Below are 17,818 nucleotides of genomic sequence, written 5' to 3' on the forward strand. Positions count from 1 at the left end.
AGTCACTGATGTATAGCTGACAGTAAAATTCGGCCCTTTTCTCTCCATAAATTCTGCCAGGCCTGTTGAGTTTCTCCAGCGCTTGCTGTTATTTCAGATTTCCAGCATTCTCAGTATTACGCTTTCAATGTAGGCGTCAGCTGGCATACCCTTGGAGGTGTTTGTGTCCTGTTTAGACCTCCCCAATATGAAAACATGTATATGGACATGTGGTTATCTTAGGAAATGATGTTGAAGCATCCCCTAGGCAGGGATGTAAGATGTCGCAATTTCCCCAGATCTTTAACTCCTGCAGCGAGGCGCCAAGAAGCTTTGCCTAGATTTCGGAATGGGCTACAACACGGAAAATCTCCTATACTGTCTGTAATGAATATAGTATCCATTGTTAATCAATTCTGGAGAGGGATTCAGGAGATGAGATTTTTATGAGTAAGGCCTGTGCTCAATTGAAGTGCAAAATACTGAGTTTAAATTCCTTTCCTTGTACATTATTTTCATGTAACTGCAAAATGAATTTGAGATTTCCCATGTATACGAATGATAAACATGCAGCTCTGAAGATGTTGAAGAAATTCACTTTATTAAATAGTGCTCCCCATCAATATTTGCGAGTGAAAATGGATTCTAAAGTGAAATTTCATATCCTACTAAAACAGTGCTGTGTCCAAGGGCGCAATTAACTTGTATTCAATGCTTGTCTTTGGGCAAATAATGTGCACAACAGAATCATTGGTTGTTTCCCTTCCGGATCAGAAGCACCTCTGTTAGTCCTCTTTCTCTTCTACAATGTCGAAAACTATACAGTCTGCTCCCAACCAAGTTTTTTCATTTATTCTTCTTTTGCTGGTGCTATGATTCCAGCTGCTGTTGTTACAAGCCAGGCCACATCCGAGAATGAAATCTGACTTGATTATCAATTTTTCTTCAATTTAGTGTGGCAGCCTTTCACTGAAACATAAGCACACAAAGCTGCACATTTGGTTTTAACAATAAAACAGTTCATTGCACTAAAGAAAGTAAAATACAATAAAGCAAACCAAACTAACTATATAACACAGTTTGAAAGGTTGCAAAACACAACAAAACAGCATCCCATGTACTCCCTAAAACAGTCACTTTACAGTTACTTAACAATCTGGAGCGGTTTTCTTTCTCTATCAAATCTGCATGTTAGATTTAACTGCTTCTGCTCAGTTTCTGTCCCTCAAATTGTGGGGTCTTCCTCCTTCACCATTCACACAACTGAGAGTTTCGACTTCCTCAGTGTTTTACTAATCCACACGGTTCTCCCCAGACATTCCAGCTCTGGAAGTTTCACTAACTACACCCTTTCACAAAAATAGCTTATTTCCTTAGCCCCTCTGAACAGTCTCCATTTCTAGGATAGATTATACTTGGTTCTGACCCCAGTTGAGTTGAGAGTATGACTTGGAGGGGAACTTGTAGCTGATAGAGTTGCAAACCATGTGCTGCTCATTGCTCCCCCCCAGTATCTGGAAACATACGCTGTGCCTCTAAGCTGATCAGTATTGTATCATTTATTGTGTATCCTATTGACTAGTTTGCCCTCCCCAAATGCCTTACTGCACATTCCGGCAGATTAAATTCTATTTGTCCCTTTCTGTTAACCGATCAGCCCATTGTTACTATATTCCAAGTCTGCAGCTTTCTTCCTCTTTATCAACCATGCACTCATTTTTAGTCTATCATCTGCAAATTTTTAATGGTGCCCCCTGCACTTAAGTTTGCTTCTTTGCTATCTACCATGAAAGGGAAAGGACCCAATACTGAACCCTGTGGAATCCCAATAGAAATGACCTTTCAACTACAACTACAGTGAGCATTACCCTTTGTCTGCAGTCACTGAGTTTATTTTGTTCCATTTGCTACTTTCCCTCAGATTCCATCACCACCTTCTGTTTTGACCAATTCATCATGTGTGAACTAGTCCAAAGCCACCTTGAAACCTCCGTAAGCTGCATCAAATGCTCTACTCTCCTTGACCCTCTTTAACACCAATTCAAATTGGTGCGGCATAGTGACTCTGTGGTTAGAACTGCTGACTCACAGCACCAGGGATCAGGGTTTGATTCCAGCCTCAGGAGACTGTCTGTGCGGAGTTTGCACACTCTCACCATGTCTGTGTGGGCTTCCTCCAGGTGCTCTGGTTTCCTTCCACAGTCCAAAGATGTGGAGGGTAGGTGGATTGGCCATGCTAAATTGCCTATGCGAAATTACCCATAGTGTGCAGGGACGTGTAGATTAGGTGGATTAGCCATTGGAGATGAAGGGTTACAGGGATAGGATAGGGGATGTGTTGGCTGGGACGCTGTTTGGAGGGTTGGTGTTGACTTGATGGGATGAATCGCCTGCTTGCACCCTGTAGGGATTCTATGAATCATGAAATTCAAATATAGAATCAAGTTCATCAGACACAAATGAAATCAGAAAATCCCAGAACTGCTCAGAAGGTCTGGCAGCGTCTGTGGACAGAGAAACAGAATTAATGTTTCATGAACCTGCCATCAGAAGTCCAAAGATAGGTCCATTGTGCTGAATATTTCCAGCGTGTTTTGGTCTTACTTTAGATTGCCAGCATTTGCAGTATTTTGCTGTTGTACTACCCAGACGTGATCACCCGTGAACAAATCCACACTGAGTGTATTTAATTACAAATCGGTAGTTATTAGGACAAGTGACATAAAGTATTGCCAAAAAGGCAGCTTTCAGGAGGAAAGAGTGAAAATGGAGGGGCATGGGAAGGGAATTCCAGAGATTCGGGCCTAGGCAGCTAAAAGTTGGAGGAGGGGTGATGGTCTAGTGATATTATCGCTGGACTGTTAATCCAGAAACCCAAGTAATGTTTTGGGGACCTGGGTTCGAAACCCACCACGGCAGATGGTAGAATTTGAATTCAATAAATATTTGGAATTAACAATCTAATGATGGCCGTGAATCCATTGTCGATTGTTGGAAAAACCTGTCTAGGTTCACTGATGTCCTTTAGGAAAGAAAACTGCATTCCTTACCTGGTCTGCCCTACATGTGACTCCAGACCCACAGCAATGTGGTTGACTCTTAACTGCCCTCCGGGCAATAAGGGATGGGCAATAAATGCTGCCTGACCGGTGACGCCCTCATCTTGTGAATGAATCAAGAAAAATGCAACAATGTAAAATTAGACAGAGATAGAAGTTACAGAGACAGAGACTGCATTGTTTTAAATGACAAAGCAAATGCTTTTGTAAAGCACAAAAAGTGTAGCAATGAGATAAGTACAGGAATAAAAGATGGATCCAGAAAAGGTGTGAATGCTTTCAACAGTTCCATTACCAGCAGCTTTCCAATACAGCCGAAGGCAACATGTTGCTTTATTCTGAATAATATCCACTGAGAAACCTCAGCCAAGATTGCTTCTCAGTGAATCAGTCATGAAACTCTGAGGAATACTACAATATGATCAGTGTTACTGCTGTGGAATGCCGACTGAATGTTTAATGGATATTTTAGTCTCCTGATCAATGGATGTAACAGGGATGCTCTTGAACTCTCCTTGTTCATTCCTCAGTGGAAAATGTTGGGGAAAGAGCACAAGTTTTATACTCTATCAAATCTTCACACCTCGTAATTCTATTATTGGAGCTTCATTCTTGAGACCAGATAGAAGAATGTTTTATTAATATAGATGCTACATAGCCACTAATAAATCTAACAGGAAACTCAGGAGAAGCAACTTTGCCCAGAAAGTGGTTAAAATTTGAACCAGGAAGAGTGGCTGAAATGATAGCACAGATACTTTTAAGAGGAAGCCAGAGGAGCACATGAGGTAAAGGGGATGGTAGGGTTAAAAAGGGGTAGAAAGAGTCTTGTGTGAAACATAGATAACATCATGAGCCTGTTTCTGTACTGCAAGCTCTGTTTGTTAAGCATTGACTTCAGAATTAAGCACAGTCTCTCCAGAAAAGGCGATTGTTTAGAACAGTTAAAGGAATAAGTTGTCTCAGAGTAAGGGTTATTATTTGTGAATCTTTCAGACCCCGAGTATTTTGTTTGAATTCTGCAGACTGTGAAAAAACTGAGGAAGGCTAAGCTTAAGTTTGTGAGTAGTCAAGGGGAAAGTTCTCATGGGTAACTTTCTTTTGCAATGTGTTCTGAAATTTTTGAAACTGCTATATTTGATATTTTGGTTTATTTTATTTCTTCAATGTAATAAACTTCTGTTTTATTGGTAAAATCTAATCTGTAGTCTGATGTGCTTATGTTTCAGTGAAAGACCACAAGGTTTGACAAAGGGGAAAAAGATCGAGCGAGGCAGGTTTTATTCTGGGGTTTGACTATTCCACTTGCTGAAGCAGCTGGAATCGTAACGGTTCTCATTTCTTGTCCTGCTGTGCTGCATTGGTGATAAATCTGTACGTTTCCTGGCTGTAACCGTACCAGGAAGTTCAAGAGTTCAGTGAAATGATGCTTCATTATTAGCATCAACTTCATCAGGAATACACCACACAGAAAACATTTCCCGAATTCGTAGAATGTCTTCGCGGACAAAGTTGGATCAATGGTTGTTTTAAATTTGTTCTCCACTATGGAAAGTGGAGTGTTTCTCATTCGAACTGTGTATTGTGAAATAGTGGTTAGCTGCTGCTAGTTGTAAGTTATTATTTCATTAACATGAGAGTTCAATATTCCAGCCATTGGACCTTGCATTGTTTTCACTATTATTGTGGTTAACTCATGTGTTTCTGTTTAAAGTGGCATTTGATGAATGCTCGTGGACATTGTGCACAGGGAGTAAGCAATTTAAACTCCTTTAAACACTCTACATAGTCACTTAATTCGTTGCATGGGTAAACCTAATGAGAAAATATATGTACTAATTTATATTTGTATATATAATATTTATACATATAATATTTTATATATTACATATATATAATATTTATATGAATATATTTGTGTTGGTTGCATTACCCGAAACACTACTCGGGTAGTGTCTCCCACCCATCCTCCTCCTCGAAGCAAAAAAAAAGTTTCTGTGCGACAGAAGGTAACTAGTTTATTTTTTATTCTTTATTTTAAACAGTCTCTTTGGGAATTTAGAATAATGGGAACGGAGGTCAGGGCAGTTGAATGCTCCTCCTGCAGAATGTGGGAGGTAAGGGTCACCACGAGTGTCCCTGCTGACGACATCTGCGGGAAGTGCACCCAACTCCAGCTCCTTGAAAACCGCGTTAGGGAACTGGAGCTGGAGCTCACAGGGACTGGCCCCGCAGCCATGTCCCGCTCACAGCGTACTGCCCCCAGCAGCCCTGACCCGCTGACAGGGACCTGCCCCCGCAGCCATGACCCGCTCACAGCGACTTGCACCCCGCAGTCCTGTCCCGCTCACCGCGTACTGCCCCCCGCAGACGTGTCCCGCTCACAGGGCCAGGGCCTGGAGCCCGGAGCCCGGAGCCCTCATCGTGACTTGCCCCCGCAGCTCTGACCCGCTCACAGGGACTGGCCCTTGCAGCCATGACCCGGTCACAGCGACTTGTCCCCCGCAGTCCTGTCCCGCAGCCAGGGACTGGCCCCCGCAGCCCTGTCCTACTCACAGCGGATTGGAGCCGCAGCCCTGTCCCGCTCACATGGTATTGCCCCCCGCAGCCGTGTCCCGCTCAGAGGGACGGGCGCCCGCAGCCCTGACCCGCTCACAGCGTACTGCCCCCCGCAGCCGTGTCCTGCTCACAGTGACTTGTCCCCAGCAGTCCTGTCCCGCTCACAGCGTACTGCCCCCGGCAGCCGTGTCCCGCTTACAGGGTCTGGCCCTCGGAGCCCTGACCCGCTCACAGCGTACTGACCCTGCAGCCATGTCCCGCTCACAGCGACTGGCGCCCGCAGCCCTGACCCACTAACAGGGACTTGCCCCCGCAGCCCTGACCTGCTCACAGCGTACTGCCCCCCGCAGCCGTGTCCTGCTCACAGAAACTGGCCCAAAAGCCCTGATCTGCTCACAGCGACTGGCCCCCGCTCACAGGGACTGCCCCCCGTAGCTGTGGCTCACTAACAGGGACTGGCCCTCAGCAGTCCTGTCCCGCTCACAGCGCACTGCCCCCCTGCAGCCCTGTCCCGCTCACAGGGTCTGGCCCCCGCAGCCCTGACCTGTTCACAGCGTACTGCCCCCCGCAGCCGTGTCCTGCTCACAGAAACTGGCCCCAAAAGCCCTGATCTGCTCACAGCGCACTGCCCCCCTGCAGCCCTGTCCCGCTCACAGGGTCTGGCCCCCGCAGCCCTGACCCGCTCACAGGGACTGGGCCCTGCAGCCCTGACCCGCTCACAGGGACTGGGCCCTGCAGCCCTGTCCCAGTCACATGGTATTGCCCCCCGCAGCCCTGTCCCGCTCACAGGGCCTGGCCCCCAGCAGTCCTGACCCGCTCACATTGTACTGCCCCCCGCAGCCGTGTCCCGCTTGCAGGGTCTGGTCCCCACAGCCCTGACCCCCTCACAGGGACTGTTCCCCGCATCCCTGACCCGCTCCCGGACTGGCCCCCGCAGCCCTGTCGCCCTGACAGGGACCCTGGCCCCGCCGCCCTGACCCGCTCGCAGTGGCCTGGGCCCCGAAGCACTGACCCGGTCACAGCGTATTGCCCCCTGCAGTCCTGACCCGCTCACAGCGGCCTGCCCCCTCACAGGGACTGTCCCCCGCAGCCCTGACCCGCTCCCGGACTGGCCCCCGCAGCCCTGTCGCCCTGACAGGGACCAGGCCCCGCCGCCCTGACTTGCTCACAGCGGCCTGGGCCCCGAAGCCCTGACCCGCTCACAGCGGCCTGCCCCCGCTGCCCTGACAGGCTCGCAGCGGCCTGCCCCCGCCGCCCTGACCCACTCACCGCGGCCTGGGCCCCGCAGCCCTGACCCGCTCACACCGGACTGCCCCCCGCAGCCGTGTTCCGCTCACAGGGACTGGCCCCCACAGCCCTGATCTGCTCACAGGGACTGGCCCCCGCAGCCCTGTCCCGCTCACAGCGTCCTGCCCCCGCAGCCATGACCCGCTCACAGGGACTGGCCCCCACAGCCCTGACCCGCTCACAGGGACTGGGCCCAGCAGCCATGACCCGCTCACAGGGACTGGCCCCGGCAGCCCTGTCCCGCTAATAGCGTATTGCCCCCCGCAGCCCTGACCCGCTCACAGGGACTAGCCCCCGCAGCCCTGACCCGCTCACAGGGACTCTGGCTCCGCTGCCCTGACCCGCTTGCTGCGGCCTGGGCCCCGCCGCCCTGACCCGCTCGCAGCGGCCTGCCCCCGCCGCCCTGACCCGCTCACAGCGACTTGCCCCCCGCAGTCCTGTCCCGCTCACAGCGTACTGCCCCCCACAGCCCTGTCCCGCTCACAGTGACTGACCCCCGCAGCCGTGTCCCGCTGACTGCGTAATGCCCCCCGCAGCCCTGTCCCACTCACAGGGACTGTCCCCCGCAGCCCTGACCCGCTCCCGGACTGGCCCCCGCAGCCCTGTCGCCCTGACAGGGACCAGGCCCCGCCGCCCTGACTTGCTAACAGCGGCCTGGGCCCCGAAGCCCTGACCCGCTCACAGCGTATTGCCCCCTGCAGTCCTGACCCGCTGGCAGGGACTCGGCCCCGGCGCCCTGACAGGCTCGCAGCGGCCTGCCCCCGCCGCCCTGACAGGCTCGCAGCGGCCTGCCCCCGCCGCCCTGACCCGCTTGCAGCGGCCTGGGCCCCGCCGCCCTGACCCGCTCACAGCGGCTTGCCCCCTGCTCCCTGACCCACTCACCGTGGCCTGGGCCCCGCAGCCCTGTCCCGCTCACAGCGGCCTGACCCCTGCGCCTTGACCCGCTCACAGCGGCCTGCCCCCGCCGCCCTGACCCGCTGACAGGGACTGGGCCCCGCAGCCGTGAGCCGCTCACAGCGGCCTGGGCCTAGTAGCCCTGACCCGCTCACAGGGACTGGGTTCCGCAGCCCTGACCCGCTCACAGCGTATTGCCCCCTGCAGCCGTGTCCCGCTCACAGGGACTGGCCCACGCAGCCGTGTCCCGCTCACAGGGACGGGCCCCCGTCGCCCTGACCCGCTCGCAGCGACCTGCCCCCGCCCTCCTCACCCGCTGGATGGACTGGGCCACGCCGCCTTGACCCGCTCACAGCGGCTTGGCCCCATCAGCGCTGTCCCGCTCACAGCGTATTGCCCCCGCAGCCCAGACCCGCTCGCAGCGGCCTGCCCCCACCGCCCTAACCCGCTCGAAGCGGCTTGCCGCCGCTGCCCTGACCCGTTTCCAGGGACCGGGCCCCGCAGGCCTGACCCGCTCACTGCGGCCTGGGCCCCGAAGCCCTGACCCGCTCACAGCGACTTGCCCCTGCTGCCCTGTCCCGCTCACAGGGACTGGGTCCCGCAGCCCTGACCCGCTCACAGGGACTGGCCCCCGCAGCCCTGACCCGCTCACAGGGACTTGCCCCCGCTGCCCTGACCCGCTCACAGGGACTGTCCCCCGCAGCCCTGACCCGCTCACAGGGACTGGCCCCCGCAGCCCTGACCCGCTCACAGGGACTGGCCCCCGCAGCCCTGACCCCCTGACAGCTATTTGCCACCGCAGCCCAGACCCGTTCACAGGGACTGTCCCCCGCAGCCCTGACCCCCTGACAGCTATTTGCCACCGCAGCCCTCACCCGCTCACAGGGAATGGCCCCCGCAGCCCCGTCCCGCTGACAGCTATTTGCCACCGCAGCCCTCGCCCGCTCACAGGGACTGGCCCCCGCAGCCCTGACCCGCTCACAGGGACTGGCCCCCGCAGCCCTGTCCCGCTCACAGGGACTGGCCCCCGTAGCCCTGTCCCGCTCACAGGGACTGGCCCCCGCAGCCCTGTCCCGCTCACAGGGACTGTCCCCCGCAGCCCTGTCCCGCTCACAGGGACTGTCCCCCGCAGCCCTGTCCCGCTCACAGGGACTGTCCCCCGCAGCCCTGTCCCGCTCACAGGGACTGTCCCCCGCAGCCCTGTCCCGCTCACAGGGACTGTCCCCCGCAGCCCTGTCCCGCTCACAGGGACTGGCCCCCGCAGCCCTGTCCCGCTCACAGGGACTGGCCCCCGCAGCCCTGACCCGCTCACAGGGACTGGCCCCCGCAGCCCTGACTCGCTCACAGGGACTGTCCCCCGCAGCCCTGTCCTGCTCACAGGGACTGGCCCCCGCAGCCCTGTCCCGCTCACAGGGACTGGCCCCCGCATCCATGTTCCGCTCAGGGGACAGGCCCCTGCAGCCCTGTCCCGCTCACAGGGACTGGCCCCCGCAGCCCTGAGCCGCTCACAGGGACTGGCCGCCGCAGCCCGACCCGCTCACAGGGACTGGCCCCTGCAGCCCTGTCGTGCTGACAGGGATTTGCCCCCTGCAGCCCTCTCCCGCTCACAGCGACTTGCCCCCCGCAGCCCTTACCCGCTCACAGCGACTTGCCCCCCGCAGCCCTGACCCGCTCTCAGCGACTTACCCCCCGCAGCCCTGTCGCGCTCACAGGGACCGGCCCCCGCAGCCCTGACCCGCTCACAGGGACCGGCCCCCGCAGCCCTGACCCGCTCACAGGGACCGGCCCCCGCAGCCCTGACCCGCTCACAGGGACCGGCCCCCGCAGCCCTGACCCGCTCACAGGGACCTGCCCCCGCAGCCCTGACCCGCTCACAGGGACTTGCCCCCCGCAGCCCTGACCCGCTCACAGGGACTTGCCCCCCGCAGCCCTGACCCGCTCACAGGGACTTGCCCCCCGCAGCCCTGATGCGCTCACAGGGACTTGCCCCCCGCAGCCCTTACCCGCTCACAGCGACTTGCACCCCGCAGGCCTTACCCGCTCACAGCGACTTGCCCCCCGCAGCCCTGACACGCTCTCAGCGACTTGCCCCCCGCAGCCCTGTCGCGCTCACAGGGACCGGCCCCCGCAGCCCTGACCCGCTCACAGGGACCGGCCCCCGCAGCCCTGACCCGCTCACAGGGACCGGCCCCCGCAGCCCTGACCCGCTCACAGGGACCGGCCCCCGCAGCCCTGACCCGCTCACAGGGACCGGCCCCCGCAGCCCTGACCCGCTCACAGGGACCGGCCCCCGCAGCCCTGACCCGCTCACAGGGACCGGCCCCCGCAGCCCTGACCCGCTCACAGGGACCGGCCCCCGCAGCCCTGACCCGCTCACAGGGACCGGCCCCCGCAGCCCTGACCCGCTCACAGGGACCGGCCCCCGCAGCCCTGACCCGCTCACAGGGACCGGCCCCCGCAGCCCTGACCCGCTCACAGGGACCGGCCCCCGCAGCCCTGACCCGCTCACAGGGACCGGCCCCCGCAGCCCTGACCCGCTCACAGGGACCGGCCCCCGCAGCCCTGACCCGCTCACAGGGACCGGCCCCCGCAGCCCTGACCCGCTCACAGCGTCTTGCCTCCCATCCCTCTTACACAGGTCACCCCTTGCTCAGAAATGGTCCCAATTATCCATGAACCGGAAATCCAGCCCCCTGTGCCAGCTCCTGAACCATGCATTTTCATCTCACCTATCTTTCTCTGACTTAACTCACTAACATGTGGCACTCGTGGTAACCCATAAATTATTACCCTCTCGGTCCTGCCTTTCAGCCTCTTTGCTAACTCCTTGTACACAGTCCGCAGGATGTCATCCCTCTTTCTGCCTATGTCATTGGTACCAACGTGCACAGTGGCCTCTGGCTGCTCACCCTCCCCCTTAAGAATTTCTGGCACCCAATCAGAGATGCCCTTGACCTTGGCAGCAGGGATGCAACACGCAGCCCTGGTGTCTCAAATGTGGCTACAGAATCTATGCCCCCAACGAATGAGTCTCCAACCACGTTCGCTCACTTGGATTTGCCTGACCCTGTCCCACAGCAGGGTGGTTTGTACCATGGACCTGGCTACTGCTGATTGTATAACTGACCCAGTTTAGTTTTAGATCAGTGTTAACCTTGGTTTCGTGGATAGCCAAGCACCTGAGTCGTCTACAATACAGGAGAAATACATTCTTCAGCTCACGGATTCTGTGACAGTCAAGGACAAGCACTGAATTGTTCTAACCTCATTTCCAACACCTGGCCCATAGCCTTGCATGGCTTGGATAGCACTTGCACGTTTAAAAAAAAAATAAATGTAAGGATGATGTGAGGGTAAGGACATGGAATTTTTTTGATGTGGTCATATTCTCTCTTGTTGGAGCTGATTGCTGCTTAGCACTTGTGTGGCGCAAATGTAACTTAACCTTTATCAGGCCAAGCCTGATCGTTGTCCAAGTCTCACTGTATTTTCTCACCGTTGACTTTACTGTTGGGCCTAACCAACATTTTGTACATACCCTGCCTATTCTGAAACTCTATCACTTAATATTAAGTCTAATAAAGACAAGTATCCAATGTGCCTTCCAAACCACTTCAACGACCTGGTCCATTACATTGGGGGATCAACAGGCATGCACATCAAGATCCTGAGATCCCTCTGATCATTGGTGCTTGTGAGGTCCGTATGATTCATCATGGGCTCCAAAATCTGTTTGTGCTGTGTCACCTGATCCTTATCCCGTTTGTCCTTACATGAAATAATGTTCACAAACGCTTCTCAAAAATTCTTCCCAATCCTACTTTTTGTAATCATGATACAAGTGAGCATAAAACTTGGAACACGACAGCAACAGGAATGTGCCCTTTGGCCCACCATGTTGGGCCAAACATGACAACAAATGAAATAATCCCTTCTGCCTGTCCTTGATCCATAGTCCTCCATTCCTTACCTATTCGCGCACTTAACTAAAAGTCCCTTTTAAATGCTTTCATCGTATCTGCATCCACTACCACCCCGGGCACTGTATTCCACACTTTTAACATGCTCAGTGTGAAATATTTGCCCCTCACATCTCTTTTGAACTTCCCCCCCTCTCAGCTTAAATGCATGCCCCCTAATAGTGGACACTTCAACTCCGGGGGAGAAATTTTCTGACCGTTAGCTGTGTTTATGTATCTCCTAATTTTATAGACTTCTATCAAGCCTGCCCTCAGCTTCTACTGCTCCAGAGAAAATGAAGAGTTTTTCCAGCTTCCCCCTCTCGTTCATCCCCTCTATTCCAGTCAGCATGCTGGTAAATCTCTTCTGCACCCTGTCCAAAGCCTGCACGTCCTTAGTGTAATGTGGTGGCCAGAATTGAATGCAATACTCTGTGTGGTCTCACCAAAGTCTTGTAAAGCTGCAATGTGACATCCTGACTCTTGCACTGAGTTCCCCTATGAATAAAGGCAAGCATGCGATATGCCTTCTTGACCACCCTATCTACTTGTGTGGCTACTGTCAGGGAGTTATGGTCTAGGACCCCAAGATCCCTCTGGACATCACTGCTGTTTGGGGTCCTGCCATTAACTGTGTATCCCTTTCCGTAACACTTGGTCTCCTAAAATGCAACACCTCATGCCTGCCCAGATTAAATTCCATCGGCCATTTCTCCGCTCGTGTTTGCAATTGGTCTGTATCTTGCTGTGTCCTTTGACAACCTTCCATGCTGTCCACAAGTCCACTGGTCCTTATATCATCTGCAAACTTAGTGATCCCCCATCTGCATTTGCAACCAAGTCATTTACACATATCACAAACAGCAGAAATCACATCGATGCGGAACACCACTCGTCACTGAGCTGCAGCCAGAAAAACAGCTTTCCACCACTGAGACGGCAAGAACTGCAGATGCTGGAATCAGAGTTAACCAAGTGTGGAGCTGGAGGAACGCAGCAGGTCAGGCAGCATCAGAGGAACAGGAAAGCTGACATTGTTGATGCTGCCTGGCCTGCTGTGTTCCTCCAGCCCTATACTGTGTAATCTTTGTCAGCCTTCCACCGCTACCGTCTGCCTTATATGGGCAGGCCAAGTCACCATGGATCTCATGGATCTTAATCTTCTGGATGAGCATACCATGAGGGACCTTATTGAAAACCTTCGTAAAATCCATGTATATGTTATCAACTGTTCGATCCGAATTGATCACCCTTGTCACCTCCGTGAAAACTTCAACTGACTTGGTAAGACATAACCTGCCTTGCATAATACCATGCTGGCTGTCCCTTATTAGCCCATACTTTTGAGACATGAGACACTCACCAGTCTGTAGTTTCCTGGAAAGTCCCTGTTTTCCTGCTTGAACAGAGGAATGACTTTATCCACTCACCAGTCTCCGCAACCCCTCCAGTGCCTGGCAAGGATATCAGATCCTGTTGAAAGTGGTGTGTTGATGCATTTGTGTCATGATTGTGTTTTGTTTCAGCCCTAACATTGAAAGCAGTGTAAGAATGTCTTTGTGCAGCAGGCGAGGTATGAGACTGAGCCTTCATACAATTGCAAGATGTTGAAACTTTGCCATTATTTATGAAAACAGTGATAAATTTCCATGATCAACATTTCTGTTACACTGCAATGATTATCCCGTGGCATGTAAAATCAGAAAGATACGATAAAATGAGACTGGGTCATATGCAGGGAGAATGTTTGCCTTTCATGTCTATAGAAGTAGTGAAATATTTCCGTGAATCTAAAAGTCACTTTTCCGTTCATTGAAGGACACAATCATCGCCTTGGAAGCTTCATCACGATACTACTTTGCATTTCTGAAGAGGGAAGAAGAATCAATGTGCAAATTCAATTCCATGGTTTTGGAAGTCCCATTGAGAACACGATTCATTTGCGCCGGCATAATGCTCTGACCGAGAAAGAATTGAAGGTGAGTTTGTAGTTTGGAAGATCGCAGCAATTTATGCATCAACTTCTTCATCGATAATGTTCCATTGCTTTCAAACTGCATTTTCCACTCTGCAAGATAATAACTGTTAGAACAAGCAACAGTATCGGTAGGTGGTCTATGGGGAATGCAGTGTTACAAAACCCGATCCATTCAACAACATATTTCAGATATGTCAACAAATTAAATATTCCAGCACAGGATAAAACAAGGAAGATGAGAGTGAGGAGGCAATAGCTCTGATGACAAAAGAACAGAAATTTACCTTTATCCATTCGAGCAAAAAAGCAGGCACGCAAATAAATAATCATCTAACAATGCCCATGTGCAACGGAGGCTACAGGGGGACTAAAAATGCCGAATTGTTGTCATGCGTATTGCTGAAAGGATGATTGAAACAGAATCTGTGGTAAATTTGTTGAAATACAGATGATGCATCTCAGGATGTTGGAGGAAGAACATTTATGGACTGAGGCAAATTGTATTGCCCTTTTCAGGAGTTATTGGGTTCATAATGAATTGAAACACTTCCTTCTGTGCTGAAAGCTTTAGTTTAGTTGCAGCTGGATGACAATTTCTGTTCCTGGTAGTATTTCGCAAACTGTTAAAAGTGAATGTCACTGCACAGAATTCCAAACATGACTCCAATCAGTAGAGAAAATATCCAAGGTGTGTGATGAGTTGTATCCTCTCATGTTGAACAGCGCAGCGACAGATACAATGGAGGCACTGATGATAATGTTCCAAGAATCCTTAGATTGTGGAAAATTCGCAGAGGATTGAAAGATGGTGAACATAACACCATTATTACAAAGATACTTGGACAAAATAGTAAGCAAGTATTGCCAATTTAGGTCAACCTGGGTAGATGTTCATGCCGGCAATGAAAGATGAAATAACAGGGTACTGAGTGTGCTATAACATCCTACAGAGTGAACATCCTTTCATAACGGGGAAATAATACTTGACAAACTTGCTACAGTGCTTTGAGAAGGAAACAAACATTACTGATGAAGGACCACCAGTTGATGTCGTACATTGAGATTTCAACAAAGCATTTGATAAGGTACAGCTCGTAAGGTGTCTCGAAGGAAAAGAGCCCGTGTGTTCAACGGTAGTATGTTCGGATGGACAGAGGACTGCATCGTTAATAGAAGTAGAGTTGTAGCAGCAAGATGGTAACTGACAAGTCATGTACAGCCACAGAGCGAATGCTGTGGAGGCCGTACACCTCAAGTTGACTGGGTTGATTTCGGAAATGGCGGAGGGGATTGCTATGCTTAGGAAAGTTGGGCAGGCAGGGACTACGTTCATTGGCGTTTTTAAGATTGAAAACAATCTTATTTTTTCAACATTTAAGATTCTTAAGAGGCTTGATAGTGTATATCCGTAGAGATTACTCCCATTTGTGAAAGATTTTACGACCAGAGGCCACATTTTCAAATTGGTTGCCCATTAATTCAGGGAAGAATTACTTCTTTCAGGTTGCAGCAATTTATTGAACACTTTAGCCAAGAAGGTTTTAGAGGTAATGCCATTAATCATATGCTAGGCTGTAACGGCCAGGTTAATTTTTAAATCAAGAAACAATGATAATGAGAAAAGGGTCGAGGCCTGAAACGTCAGCTTTTGTGCTCCTGAGATGCTGCTTGGCCTGCTGTGTTCATCCAGCTTCACACTTTGTTATCTTGGATTCTCCAGCATCTGAGCTTCCCATTATCAGTGATAATGAGAAAAGGGTAGTCTTTACAGTGGAAGATACTTCAAGGATCCCCTTATTACTAAAGAACACAGGGAGGAATTAAACACATCACTACCACACCATCACTACCATGAGAAAAGTAGCAGTAGACAATCTAATGGAGTGAAAGCAGATTGGACTCTTTGCCGTGATGGTTTACTTTCTAAGATTCTAAACAATGAGCTTCAGAGTCGGTGTCTGCTTTGACGGTAATTTCCCAAAAAGGTTTAGATTCCAGAGAAGCATCTGAGGGCTGGAAAACTGCTGATGTGACATCCCTGTTTAAAAAGGAGAGAGGCAAAAAGAAGATAACTACAACCGAACCAGCCTAACATCTATTGTTGGAAATGTGTGGCAATCAACTATGAAGAAAATAGTAGCAGAACATTTGGAAAATCAGAATCTAATCAAACAGAATCACCATAGCCTGATGAAAGAGAAATTATGTCTGGCTAATTTGTTTGGGTTTTTGGAGGAAGTTTTGGGAGGAGAATTAACAGAGGAAAACCAGTAAATGTGTTGTGTTTGGACTTGGAGAAAGCATTGAGAATGTACTCAAAAGTAATAAGCTAAGAGCTGAGGTTTTGAAGGTAGTATATTGCTATGGATCAGTATACTTTGCACGTTCTGGAAGGAGAGATCACATCTCGAGTGAAATGCACCTAGTGAATATATATTTTGGGGAACTTGGTGGCAATCCGGTAAGTCAGTGCAGAGGGTAAGAGGTGCCATTTGCTTGCTTTTTTTGCCTGATAGTTCGTAAGCATTTTTTTTGAGACAGGGTGAATTGAAGCCAGAATCAGGGACCGAGAGGGTGAACCAGGTTCATTGGTTGGTGATCGCTACTGGTTTAAGAATCTATTATCGGTAGCTTTCAGATTGAAAGTAAATCGGAGAAATATTTACAGGCTACAAACTAAAAGACCAGAATGTTTTCAAATCAAATTAAGAGCGAAGTAATTGAAATGGAGATGCCAGGCCAGATGATGATTTGTACCTACATGACGGGCGAGTGGTCAGGCCCCATACTCCAGCTTAGGGTTGATGAACTGGAATCTCAGTTTTTACCAATCAACAAATCATGTGGGGGACAGTTACCGGGGAATGCTGTGCTTCAGGAGGCAGTCACACACCTTAGATTAACTAGCTGAAACTTGGTCAGTGGCCAATGACAAAGAACAGGGCAGGTGGAAGGTTTCAGGATGTAGTGGAGAAGGAACCTTGGCCTTTGATCTTATCGAACAGGTTTGAGATTCTTTCTTTGTGTGTGGATGAGAGTGCAGGGTATAGGGAAGATGAGTAAACTGACTGTAGCACTGTGGTACAGGGGGACATTGAAGAGGGAATAAAAAGTGAAATGTAGTTATAATCAGAGGTAGTATAGTTAGGGGAATGAACACTGTTCGTTGTGACCAGGATCGAGAGTCTCGAAAGTAGTGTTGCCTGCCTGGTGCCCAGGTTCAGGAGATTCCATCTCGGCTACAAAGGAACTTGAAGTGGGAGGAGTAGAAATCCAGCTAACGTGGTCCACACAGGTACCATTGATATGGAAGAAAGAGGAAAGAGGTTCTCCTGAGGGATTATGAGCACGGAGGTGCTGAGGTGAGAAAGCAGAACCAGAATGGTAATAATCTCTGGATTATTATCTGAGCAATTTGGCACGGTGTGAACATAATTATAGATGTACATTGTTCCAATGGTGGCATGGCAGAAATGTGTTTGAATTCATGGGACATTGGCATCGGTATGGGGAAGGAGGGAGTCGTTCGAAGGAGGGAGGCTCAACGAGAATCATATTGGGACAAGTATCCTCGCAAAATACAGAGCTAGGTCTGGGGCTAGGGCGTTAAAATAAAAAGTGTGGAGTGGGTGAGCTCAGTTGCATGGAAAATTGTGGAAAAAGTTAGAAGCTGGTAAGTGCTCAGCAAAGTTTCCAGAGCAAGTAATGGGACAAAAAGTTTGGAAATGGTCAGGAGTCTCACTTCAGCTGCAGCAGATAAGAAGGGTGGCTGTAAATGCCAGACTGAAGATCTTGTATTGAATTGCAGGGAGTGTATGAAACAAAGTGAATGAGTTTGTGGTGCAGATTGAAATTGACAGATACATCACTCTGGGTATCACAGAGAGGTGTTTGTTAGGGGATAAGTGTTGGGAACGAAATAGCCAATGATTCATGTCCGATAGAAAGAACAGGCAAATGAACAGAGATAACAAAGTGTGGAGCTGGATGAGCACAGCAGGCCAAGCAGCATCTCAGGAGCGTAAAAGCTGACGTTTTGTGCCGAGACCCTTCTACTTCTGTGTGTTCATCCTGCTGTGTTCATCCAGATCCACACTTTGTTA

The 17,818-nt window shown here is 51.0% G+C and overlaps 1 long non-coding RNA gene across 2 annotated transcripts in view; it reads left to right on the forward strand.

The window, feature by feature from the left end:
* LOC132207867 (uncharacterized) overlaps nucleotides 1-17,818 on the forward strand; it is a 519,454-nt gene that overhangs the window by 305,369 nt on the left and 196,267 nt on the right. For both annotated transcript variants that reach the window (XR_009443926.1, XR_009443928.1), the window contains exon 10: nucleotides 13,556-13,716. This is a non-coding gene — a long non-coding RNA (uncharacterized LOC132207867). The remainder of the gene's footprint in view (nucleotides 1-13,555; nucleotides 13,717-17,818) is intronic.

The sequence above is a fragment of the Stegostoma tigrinum genome, unplaced genomic scaffold, assembly GCF_030684315.1.
Source record: "Stegostoma tigrinum isolate sSteTig4 unplaced genomic scaffold, sSteTig4.hap1 scaffold_186, whole genome shotgun sequence".
Classification (NCBI taxonomy): Eukaryota; Metazoa; Chordata; class Chondrichthyes; order Orectolobiformes; family Stegostomatidae; genus Stegostoma; species Stegostoma tigrinum.